At 46.2% G+C, this 11390-nt stretch overlaps 1 protein-coding gene across 1 annotated transcript in view; it reads left to right on the top strand.

Moving 5' to 3' along the window:
- The first annotated feature begins 507 nt into the window (after positions 1-507).
- Positions 508-11390, top strand: part of LOC146186970 (all trans-polyprenyl-diphosphate synthase PDSS2-like) — a 50703-nt gene continuing 39820 nt past the window's right edge. Inside the window, exons 1-2 of the mRNA XM_084607527.1 lie at positions 508-640; positions 10524-10626. The gene's annotated coding sequence lies outside the window, so the exon portion shown is untranslated. The remainder of the gene's footprint in view (positions 641-10523; positions 10627-11390) is intronic.

Below are 11390 nucleotides of genomic sequence, written 5' to 3'. Positions count from 1 at the left end.
ATAGCTTCGAATTGTTCACAGCCGGGTCACATTTTCATGTGGCAAACAACTGGATCCGAATGCAACATCACGGTAATGCGAGCTCTCCAATCGAGTGGCCTTGAACCACCGTCACTATAAGTTTTTCGGGGTACACTCCAGTATACATCATTGCCGAGCAAGCGCTAAGTGCTGACATGGTCACACTAGACATGACAGCATATACTAATTCGTGTTGCCAAATTGTGTGAAACGGAGCTCTTATATCCTTAAAATAAAAGGCTTCTACCACGGCGACGCCTCCCTCAAAACGCAGCCAGGCGCAGCCCTCCGCGCGCGGCTGTCCCCGAACGGTGGCGCCGCGGCAGTGGCGACTGGAAGTAGGCGCCTCCCGCAGTGCGCTTCCATCGAGCGGCCGTGGTAGTGCAGGGCGAATCTACCAGGCGGTGTTGCAGAACTCGCAACGCTTTTGGATTACTGCACCTAACCGGACTTAAGTACACGTCCCGAACCTATTCATTGTTTCAGTACTTCCTCGCTGACAGGAGGATTCGCTGTAGCATACAGTGTTGCAGCACGTCATAAGGAATCCTACATGCATTTACAGCACTGAAGAACTGCATCATTATACACACCAAGACCACAGTGGACTTCCACACATGTGAGTGGCTGTGGTTAATCATGCTTCCCAGTCTTCTATTCAAGGCCTCCGCATGATTGTTGCTTTGTGAGCCTTAAGTAGTAGGCGTCCCTCTCAAAATTATCAATCTGCTAGCTCTGTCTGTTAACCCATCTGTAGGCGCCGAAAATACATATTGCGTCAAAATAGTCCAGTATTTCTCCGGCATATTTGGGCACTAGGCCATTTAATGCCCCTAAACTATTCTCTACGTCCTCAAGCAGCAGGATATATAATGAGAGCGCCAAGCATTCTCTTTGCAGTACGAAATTGTTGGCCTTATACCTGTAAAGTCCGCTAAACCAAGACATTGACTTTTTCACCAGTTACACTATTACGAAAGGAAGACGCTTGTGTTTTTGATTACATGTTTTCCAAAGACTGCCCTGACAGGGTTCTTGCTCACCCTTTCAAAGTTGCACATAACGACACTGATAAACAACTTATTGCAAAAGGAAAATCAGGACCTGGAACAATTTTTATAAAATAAATCTTAAAAATTGTTGCTGCTATCTGTCGCACACTCAGCCGAGCTAATCAATATCTTTCATCATACAATAAGCTGGGTTTTACTATTTTCACGTGGTGGTGACAATGCTGTAAGCAACAAATGAGGAGACGATCTTGGCAGGAATCAACTCTTTATTGGGCTAACTTGCACCCGCAAAAGAACTAAGCAATCGGCTACGGCGATAGCAACAATCGTGCTCAGCGGTCGTCGATCTACTAATGCCAATTTCACTTGTCAGCGCTGGATTTATAGGCGGCGAGGAAATATCTAGATAAATCCACAAACGGTGACTGAAACATGACCTGAAACATTGTATAAACACACGCGAACGGCAGGAACCTTCGAGATACATCCCGAAGCATCTTTCGTGACAAAGAAAATGATAACGCGTCGTATTGCGACGAGCATGAAAAAACGCGGAATATAGACTGGATAAGCGCGCCAGAATCACAATGATAAGGCCGCATGCCAGCTGCAGTCGAACATGAACAAATAAAGATTTTAACAGTTCGCGACCATATCTAGACCAATCAGGTAATTAGGTAATTAATTAGAGGCAAAACAAACGAAATCGTGTCCGCAGCAGTGGTGAGTAACTGAGTTGTCGTAGAGGTTATATGAGTGGTGTCAATCGATAGAGGGTGATGTAATGTATGCGAAAAAATAATTAGGCACATAAGTTAAATAGGTAGTTATTTAGAGGCATAAAATGAAACAGTAAAGGCGAAAACGGTCTTATTGGCAAATGGCTTGGCGCCACATTTGAAAGATTCAGATACTAACATAGTTAATTAAATCAGTCAATTAAGGTGACGTCAAGGATGTGACGTAACGCAACCTGAAGTCGAACCAAAAAAGGGCATAGGAAGGGATTGGCGCGCCATTTCAAAGTACTAAAACCAAAGTAGTTAATTAAGGCACTCAATTAGGGTGACGTCAAGGATGTGACTGACGTCACGCAACCGGAAGTAGAGCCGAAAAAGGGCATAGGAAGGGATTGGCACGCAATTTAAAACCACCTAAGACTAAAATGAATAAACAACAAGTGATATAATGTGACGTAGGTTATGTGACGTCATGCAACCGGAAGTAGAGCCGGAACATGGCACAGGAAGGGATTGGCGCGCTATTTGTAAAATCGTGTCCGCAGCAGTTGTGAGTGATTGAGAAGTCGTAGAGGTTAATGAGGGTTTATGGTTTATGGGGTTTAATGTCCTAAAACGACTTGGGCTATGAGGGACGCCGTAGTGAAGGACTCCGCACAGTTCGGCCACTCGGGGTTCTTTAACGTGCACTAACACTACACAGCACACGGGCACCTTGATTTTCGCCTCTATCGAAATGTGGCCGCCGAGGATGGGATCAATTCGATCCTGCTTCCTTGGGAACTGTAGTCGAGCGCCGTAACCACAGCACCACCCCGGCGAGGAGAGGTTAATGAGTGGTGTTAATGACTGGTGTAAATCAATAGAAGGGGATGTAATGTTGTGTGCGAAAAATTAATTATGCCGGTAGGGTAATTAGGTAAACAATTAGAGGCAAAAAATGAAAAAGTAAAGGTGAAAATGGTCTCATTAGCGATTGACTTGGCGCCACATTTGAATGTATCAAATACTAAAATAGTTAATTCAGTCAATTAGAGTGACGTCATATATGTGACGTCACGCAAACTGAAGTCGACCAATAAAGGGCATAGGAAGGGATTCACGCGCAATTTGAAAGTACCAAAGACTAAAGTAGTTAAGGCAGTGATTCAGGGTGACGTCAAGGATGTGACGCCACGCAACCGGAAGTAGAGCCGGAAAAGGGCATAGGAAGGGATTGGAGCGCAATTTTGGGGACACTTAAGCTCATCCTTTAAGAGTATGACGCGAGAGCGTAAACTACCAGCCCACATATAAATGAGAAGGGTTCAATGCTGCTGAACCGAATGTGGAGTGGAAGTATTAGCTGCCGGTGACCGAGCGTTCTTCTTCTTCTCCTCCTCATCCTTCTTCTTCCTCTTCGCGGCTGTTCAAGGTCAACCGTGGCGACTGGACGTGAGCTACGCGATACTCGAAACCTGGTGCAGTATTGCGATCGCAATAAAAAAAATGCCTGGGATGCAATCCGTCAGCAGTGAGGCCGGGCCCAGCTGTGAGCTCTTCGCTGCAGTGTGTAATGTGCCAGCCTGTTGTAATGAAGTGCTCGAGAATGTGTAAGGATGGTGTCGTTTCCCTTGTCTGCAGAACTTACAGTGGAAGAATACCAGAAACTGCGGAAGCGGATTCGCATAGAGTTGTGACAGGTACACGCCGGAATCGAAGACCTTCGATTTGGCCACACAGAACGTCAGTGGCTCAGCAACCCGGTGAATTTGCGAAATCGATGGAATTCTACAAGAACTGCGGCCGACCCAGAAATTGATTCTCATGGCTGTGTAATCTCTAACTCCTGTAATCGTACAGTTACTTAAATGATGCTTAGTTTTCAGTAAAACACGCACGATCATTATCATTTCATCCGTAGCCGTCGTCGCCGCGGGCACAGGCCGTTGCTGGGCTGGACTTCTCCACGGCTGGATGTTAATGCTTTGTGATATTTAAACATTTGCAACGTTTTGAACATTCGCAGTAAACACATCGCATCATTGCCTTGATCACGACAGTATATACGTGCCTCAATAGGCGACCAATTCCTCCCTGCAGGTGCCCTGTCGTCTACTCGAAAATACACACCGAAAACGTACCAGTCCTCGAGGGCGTCTTGTGCGCATGCGCGCCGCTGCACCATGCACGCCAGCCGCGCCAGACTGTAGAGGCGGCAGTTTTTTGACGCGCCCGTCGTAGCCGTCGTACCATGACCGACGTTGCCGGCTCTGCCAGTCGCGTTGAAAGGCCCCACAGATGGTCGAAATTACGCCGCAGCCCTCCACTACGGCACATCTCAAACATCCCCAGGCGGTCAAATAATACGCAGCCCACCACTACAGCACCTCGGTTTCTCTTTCTACTTTTACTCCCGTCTCCCCCCCCCCGGTCTCTTAGAGCGTCGTTCAGGTGTCCACAGAACAAAGTGTGATAGATGATGACCTTCCCCCGTCTCTGACGGCGTGGTTGAGGTGTTCACAGAACACGTGTTGTGTATATCGGCCTTTCCCGTCTCTTATGGCGGGGTTCAAGTGTCCCCAGAACAAGTGTAATATATATTGGCCTTTCCCCCGTCTCTTATGACGTGGTTCAGGTGTCCACAGAACAAGTGGTTAGTGGTTCGGGGGTTTAATGTCCCAAAGCGACTCAGGCTATGAGAGACGCCGTAGTGGAGGACTCCGGAAATTTCGACCACCTGGGTTTTTTAACGTGCACTGACATCGCACAGCACACGGGCACAGAACAAGTGTGATATATATTGGCTTTCCCCGTCTCTGTTACTGTTGTGGCTGTAGGAAGAAGGAAAAGAAAATGCACGGGCCTTCCACTGGCTCTGTAGCTAAGCCACCTCCTCTGCCTCATGCGGACAGAAGAGAAAATAGAGAAGAAAGCAATAAACGAGGGAAAGAAAAACGCGCGTCGCAACAACAGCCGTCGTCCACTACCTAAGCGGTGGCAGGTGCAATTACGGCCTACAACAGATAAAAGTTCGGTGGCTGGCTAGCCACCGCCGCAAGCGGCGCTGACCTACCGTCACAGCCCCGTAGGGCCAGGAACTGCCCTTCCCGTCTCTTATGGCGTGGTTCAGGAGGAGGAGAAAGATGAGGAGGAAAGGCAGGGAGGTTAACCAGTAAAAGCAACCGGTTTGCTACCCTGTACTGGGGGAAGGGGATGAGTGGATATAAAAGTTGTGAGAGAGGGATAGTTGAAGTTAGTACAGTCACATAACCGACACGCCACATCACAGCAAGTCACAGTCATGTCATAGCAAACTCATAGTCTTTCGGTGGCGTGGTTCAGGTGTCCATAGAACAAGTGTGATAGATATTGGCCTTACCCTTCCAATAAAAAAATTATGAGAAGACCGCGGATTAAAAAGGCGGTGTTACAGAGGTTATCGCAGCAACAATCGCAGCTTACGCTCTATCACTAGGTCCAAGCCGTGTTAAACCCCACAACCTTTTTTTCCGAGGACATTTTATGGGTGGAAGTTCCCTGAAACTGCTAAGCCGTTCATAACAATGTTAAAGAGCATGCGGGAGATCACTGAGTCTTGCGGTGATCCCTCTTTGGGGGTGTGGAAGGTGTCTGTCCTGATGCTTCACATTCCAATGGTGACTGTTCTGTTACTCAGGAAGGCTTTCACTTAGCTGTGTATTTTCTGCCCGCAATCTAAGTTGCAGAGCCCGTCTAGCACAGCCCTGTGACTGACATTGTCGAATGCCGTTTTAAGGCCGAGCGCGAGCAAGATGTTTTCTCCGTATTTCGGGGCAGTGTTAAGAACCCCCTCCTTGATCTGCAGAAGGACGTCCTGTGCTGAGAGGTGTTTTCTGAATCCGAACATACAGTGTGTGGCATGAGGCCTTTGTCCTCCAGGTGGGTCTGCGACCACTCAACCAGCTCAAACTGATCGATAGAGCGCGGAAGACGGCAAAGGGGCCCACCCACGCCGGGAGAATTCCCTATGGCTAAATTAAGTTTTTCATTCATTAATTCCCCTTAAAACTTTCTTTCCGGGGTCGTTTATTTTTTTGGTTTTTTTTCGGCTGTTCTCTTCTGAATCTGGTGAACACTTTTAGTTTTCTAAAAAATAATTTTAGATCTTCCCCACTTAGGTCATTGAAAATGCTTTGGAATTTATTCCCAGAGTTGTTTAGCCATGCATTGTATCAACTAATCGCAGATTATTCTGGTATTCTCCTTTAATTATTTCAGAAGCTGTTTGCAGAGCGGCGAAAGCCGGAGGTGCCCTGGTCCAGTCAGGATCATGTGCAGTATAGTGGGCAGTTGTACTCACGCGCCTCTTGCCCCCCCCCCCCCCCCCCCCCCCGGAATTGAGGAATACGAAAATATAAGCACGATCATCTATTATACTGACCAAGGGCGAGATGTGGATCAGATACAGTTATCCATTGATCATAACCCATGATCTTGATTGGGCCAGGGCGCCCGTGCCTTTTGCAGTGCTTCGAAAACCTTCTGAAGCAGTGTTTCCCCAGTCCGGATCCCTGAACATTTTCTTTTAGCAAACCACCATTATTTCCGAGATAATCAACCAATCCTAATGAGAAAGTGCTGTACTGGTGCGGACATAACAATGAGGAGCCCGCTTCGACGGTCACTCTTGTCACACCGAACCTAATGAAAATTATGAAGCGTTTTTACACATAAATTAGCCCAATCCGCTTGCGCTTTTTCACTTGAATCGAAGGCACTATCACATATTCCCAACGGAAGACTTTTGAAAATTTCAAACGCCGAACGGTGTTCTGTAATATTTAGACCGCAGCTGCACGCACATTCAAAGTAATCGAAAATGAGAATGCGTGATTGGCATGGAGTACCAAGTTAAGTCTTCTGCCGAATCATAAGACTGAAACGTCTGCTCACGCGGATAGCGATAAATCTTTGAGCGCTGGTAAGATGGTCTTGTCATCGTGTATAATAGGATGGACTACATGCAGAAGTGTTTAGTGGAGTGTTTATGTTCATGTGTGTAAATGTCTTCTGCGTTTCTCCTTTGCTTGGAGGTGGTGTGAAGGGATTCTTGACATTTTATGTGCATGGAGTAAACAGAACCCAGGGATGAAGGACAAGAAGAAAATAAGGGCGTTTACTACCCACAGCTAGGAAGTTCCCACAAACAGTACCACAGCTCCGCATAGGTAAAGAAAAAAATGGCGCCACTGCGCATGGAGCATCGCTTTCTCTTCTTTCGCCTTGTCTGCGTCCCGTTGACTCTGTTTGTAGAATGTTCAGCTCGGCTATTTTTCTCAAAGACCAACAGTTCGACTTAACCATCTGCCTCTTGAATGCATTACAGCTCGCGCTGGCTGCCGTCACGGTGACGCTTCGTCGCGTCTTAAACAGGGCGTAGCGATTCGTTTCCATGAAGGCTCGAGACGGAATGATACGTCGCGTGACACAAAATATGGCGTGGGAAGACTTACTGAAACTTGCGCGGTAAATCAGAAGAATCTTGGTTTTTAGGCTTTATGCAGTGGAGTTTTCTTTATATTTTCCTCTCGAGAACGAATGCAACACAAAATGAGAACTTGTTGAGAAAGAAATGCATATAACGCAGGAGGCCAACGGTTGGATGCCACGCGAAGCAAAGATCAACGACACAGTTTGTGTCATTGGTCGTTTTTCGCTGCTTGTTCTTACTTCAATATTTCGTCTTCAGGAATGCGGGTAAGCTGGCAAGGATTGACGCTACGAAAAAACACTTAAATTGCAGAGAGTGGAAATTGAGTATTGTAGTGAATGTAAATCACTGAAGGCGAAACTGGATTCCATTCGTGTTTGGAACGTGGGGTCACGCACAAGGCAGAAAAGTAGCGTACAATTAACATCCAGAGCTGTTGCGCCCGATTTCTGCCATTGTAATGGCAAAGGCTGATGACGACAAAGCCTATTATCGATTTGTCCTAATGGCAGATATGTCCGCCGTCTCTGAAAATTCCTTCCTCGATCTATATGTGGAAAACTTTAAATGGCACTGCGAAAGAAAAAAAAAATATTGTAAATGACAGGCTCGGTATGATGCATATGTGAAGGGAACCAGCTAACATTGATACCAAGGAAATCACAAGATTTTTTTTTTTGTGTGATGTTGATCAATGTGAAATGATAACGGTAATATTTTATGTCTGAAAATTAAGGGATTAGAAAGTTAAAAAAAAAAAACTGTCTTTACTTTCGTAGGGAGTGAATTCCCAAAGTCGTCTGGCCATGGTGATAATAATAGTTATAATAATACGATGCATATTCCTAGCAGGTCCTTTTTTCCCGGCGTCCGATAGAATTAGAAATGACGTTCAGCCTGCCTTTGTGTAGCAGTATTCATACAACTTGTGGGGCATACAGGCTTCTTTAAACTGCTGACTGGGTAATGACCTTAAACGACTGTTTATCTTCTGGTCCCGAGTAAAGGCTAGACGGTACCACGTCTTGACCACATTGACTTGGGTGACGCGGGAGAACCTGAAAGGAAGCGCCTTTCTTTCTAAACGGAGACATGCTTCTACAGCTGCAAATTTTGTTTTTTCGCTGTTTTCTGATATCTGAAAAAAATGGACGCTTTCTTAGCTTATTCGCCTTAGCAGTCGCCGTCCCGCAGCGGTATCTCAGTGGTCAGGGCGCTCGCATGCAGGCACTTTTCGGTGGAGGCGAAAAGCAAGGCTTTCGTGTGTTGTGTGATCTCAGTACACTTTAAAGAACCCAGCTGGTCAAAATTACCACAGCGCTCCACTATGGTGTCTCTCGTAGCCTGAGATGTTCTAGGACGTAAACCCTTAAAATAAGAATAAAATAAATAATAACGCTTTCTACAGAGCCTGAGTGGTGTTCATTTTTTATCGATAGACTGTTTTCGCAAAGGCTATCATTGATCGAATCAACTGTGGAAACACAGCTGCGTCCCCGCGTAAGCGCTTCGTAGTGTTTAATCCCTGATGGTGCATGCGGAAACCCTTATGTGTATATGTCCCGCCTTTGAATTTCTCTAGTTGTTTGGCCCACAGGTAATTATGACGCACATGTCATTTTTCACGAAAGATCTGTGATATTATAGACGATTAACGCATGTCTTTCTTCACTAATGTTGCAAGCCAGCTTGCCTTCCTTTAACCCGGCTTCAATTGACCTTCTTAGCGTTCTGAGTCGCAATCGATCTTGTTCGACTGCTGGCTAGCTTCTACGAGTTATCACTGCTGCGTGTGGCTTCAGAGTTGCCGTAAATGACGAAATGGAAAACACTCACACCCACCTTGGCGCATTCTGTACCGTGCCGATGACTTCACAAGTGAGCTGTCATCGACGATAGAAATTGCACGCTTCTTTCCCAAGGATCATTGAAGGAAATTGAATCGCCCACTCAGATGGGGCCACAAATATTGCACTCGCCAATGGTGTATCAGGACATAATTTGTCAGGCACTGAAGATCAGGGATTCCATTTTTTTAGATACTTTTTGGCGTGTGTATTGTGAGCAGAGTGCCAGAAACTATAGAACTGCACAATTACATGTCCCGGAATCTCTGTTTACAATTATAACATCACTATTGCTTGCATACGCTTTCAGTTCCCGTGAGACTGTATATGTATGCCCAAGGAACATTCTACGGGCGCTCTGCGCTTTTGATTTGTAGCTGCACCATTTCCTGATGAGGGAAAGCGAATTCCGTTTATCTATCTGATATCTAACAACGTCACTCTTTGCAGAACCCAAAATTGTGCGCGAAAATTCTAGTTAGTGGCCTATTTTCAACAGTTCCAAAGTTCCCAAGACCCCGCCCAGCATTGTGAAGAAACAACGCGACAGAACTTAACAATTTGGTGGTTGTTCTTCAACGAGCCTTCATTCTAATATGCCGTTTCACAATATAAAGGCGCATGCAACAGGGAAGGCTTACGACCATTGAAAATTGTGGAGAGGAACGTCACAGATGGTTGTATTCAGACAGAAATTCCTAGCCGCAGTACGTTCCCACACATCCATACCTAATATTATTGAGAGCACAACAGAAATGAACCGACGGTGCTGTTTTACAAGCATTGCAGTGCCTTCTTAACATCGTCATTACCAAAATGACAGCGCGTGCATGTGTCTTCTTGCCTGCATCCCAAAGCGAGGTCATGACGACAGCGAAGCCGCTTGCGAAGGCTGTACTTCATACAGTATCTTAAATGACCTGCCAAACCAGATTTTTCCTGGTTCCTCATAATGGTTGCTCTTACGTCACTGCAAGATTGCGCTTTGTCAACCGTGAAGAACCGTCGTAGCAAAAAGGAACAGCGCGGGCACTTTGGAGGGCACAGACTATAGCACCCGATATCGGGAGCTGTTGCTACTAAAAGCTAATACAATAGTGAAAAGACGCCACCTGCCTTATGAGTAGCCCCTTTCCGATGCCGATTCTTCAACGCTCGCTTTTACTATTTCCATGCGTCGTTGGTGAGCTATAGCAACCGATGCCGGCAGTTGTTGCTTACTAGAACCTAATAAAGTGCTAGAAGGACACCATCTGAAATATCAATGGTTCTCTTCTGATGTCGATGATTATTTTTTCAGTCTTCGCTTGACTATTTTCATCCTTCGTCATTTTACCAATTTGACGAGGGCTAGTATAGGGTGTCTAGCGGATTTCCTTCATAGTTCTTCATAATGGGCATACCAGTGCCGAGTCCGGTGGTGTTAAGTTCATCTTTGTTTTTGTTACAGATAGCCGTTTATCAGACTTTCTTTGGGACAAATCTCTGAACTCATCATCAAGGCTTCGTCGACCTCGATAACAGCGCTTGCTTGTCTCCTCTCAAAAGGCAAAGTATGGAATTTCTTTTTTACTTACAATGGCGAGAGCGACCACATGTCCCTTTGGACTGTGCTTCTTTCAATTGGGCCGATTTTTCTTTGCACTGAAACACTTCACTGCGTAGGCGATTTGTAAAAGGCTACGCGTCTAAGCTTAAGGAAATAGCGGCAAGCGCGTGCACACGCTCAGAATAATTGCCGCACCCGTACCCTTTCATAGCAGCATTCCGCGCGTGCGCATTGTCGCCCCGCAGTTACCCTATTCCCCTAACCCATAGCGTCCCCCTTTTATACACGCCACGAAATGGTGATAGAGGCATGCCTCTTTCCCTTTCCTCCCTAGCTTCAGCTGCAGAGCAACGATTGTCATGGTTTTTCCGTTGTTGAGGACATGACTGCTATGAATCATTAAGGCGGGGGTCCCACTCTGGCAGCGCGAATGTGCCATTTTAGGCAATGTTTGCGTGAGCATTCTGCGCGTTGTTCTTTTTCGAACATCACTATGTAGGCACTCTTATTATACTTGTCCTCAAGAGACGTTTGCAGTAGTGCGAAAGGCAGGGGGATCCTGGTCCATTCAGGCTCACGCAAACTATAATAGGCAATTGTGCTTTAAGTACCTCTCGTCCCTGCGCACTACAATGGACAATTGTGCCCCTACTGTCTCCATTGACTCGGGGGTTAAAGGGTGCGAAGGACCACAATTCCTTATTGTAGTGCGCATGATCCTGATTGGACCAGGTCGCCCCATGCCTTTCGCAGTGCTGTAAACAGCTT

The sequence above is a fragment of the Amblyomma maculatum genome, chromosome 6 (assembly GCF_055883805.1).
Source record: "Amblyomma maculatum isolate TAMU_Amacu chromosome 6, ASM5588380v1, whole genome shotgun sequence".
NCBI classification, from domain to species: domain Eukaryota; kingdom Metazoa; phylum Arthropoda; class Arachnida; order Ixodida; family Ixodidae; genus Amblyomma; species Amblyomma maculatum.
The sequence above is the reverse complement of the archived record's forward strand: the minus strand, read 5'-3'. Positions and strand labels throughout refer to the sequence as shown.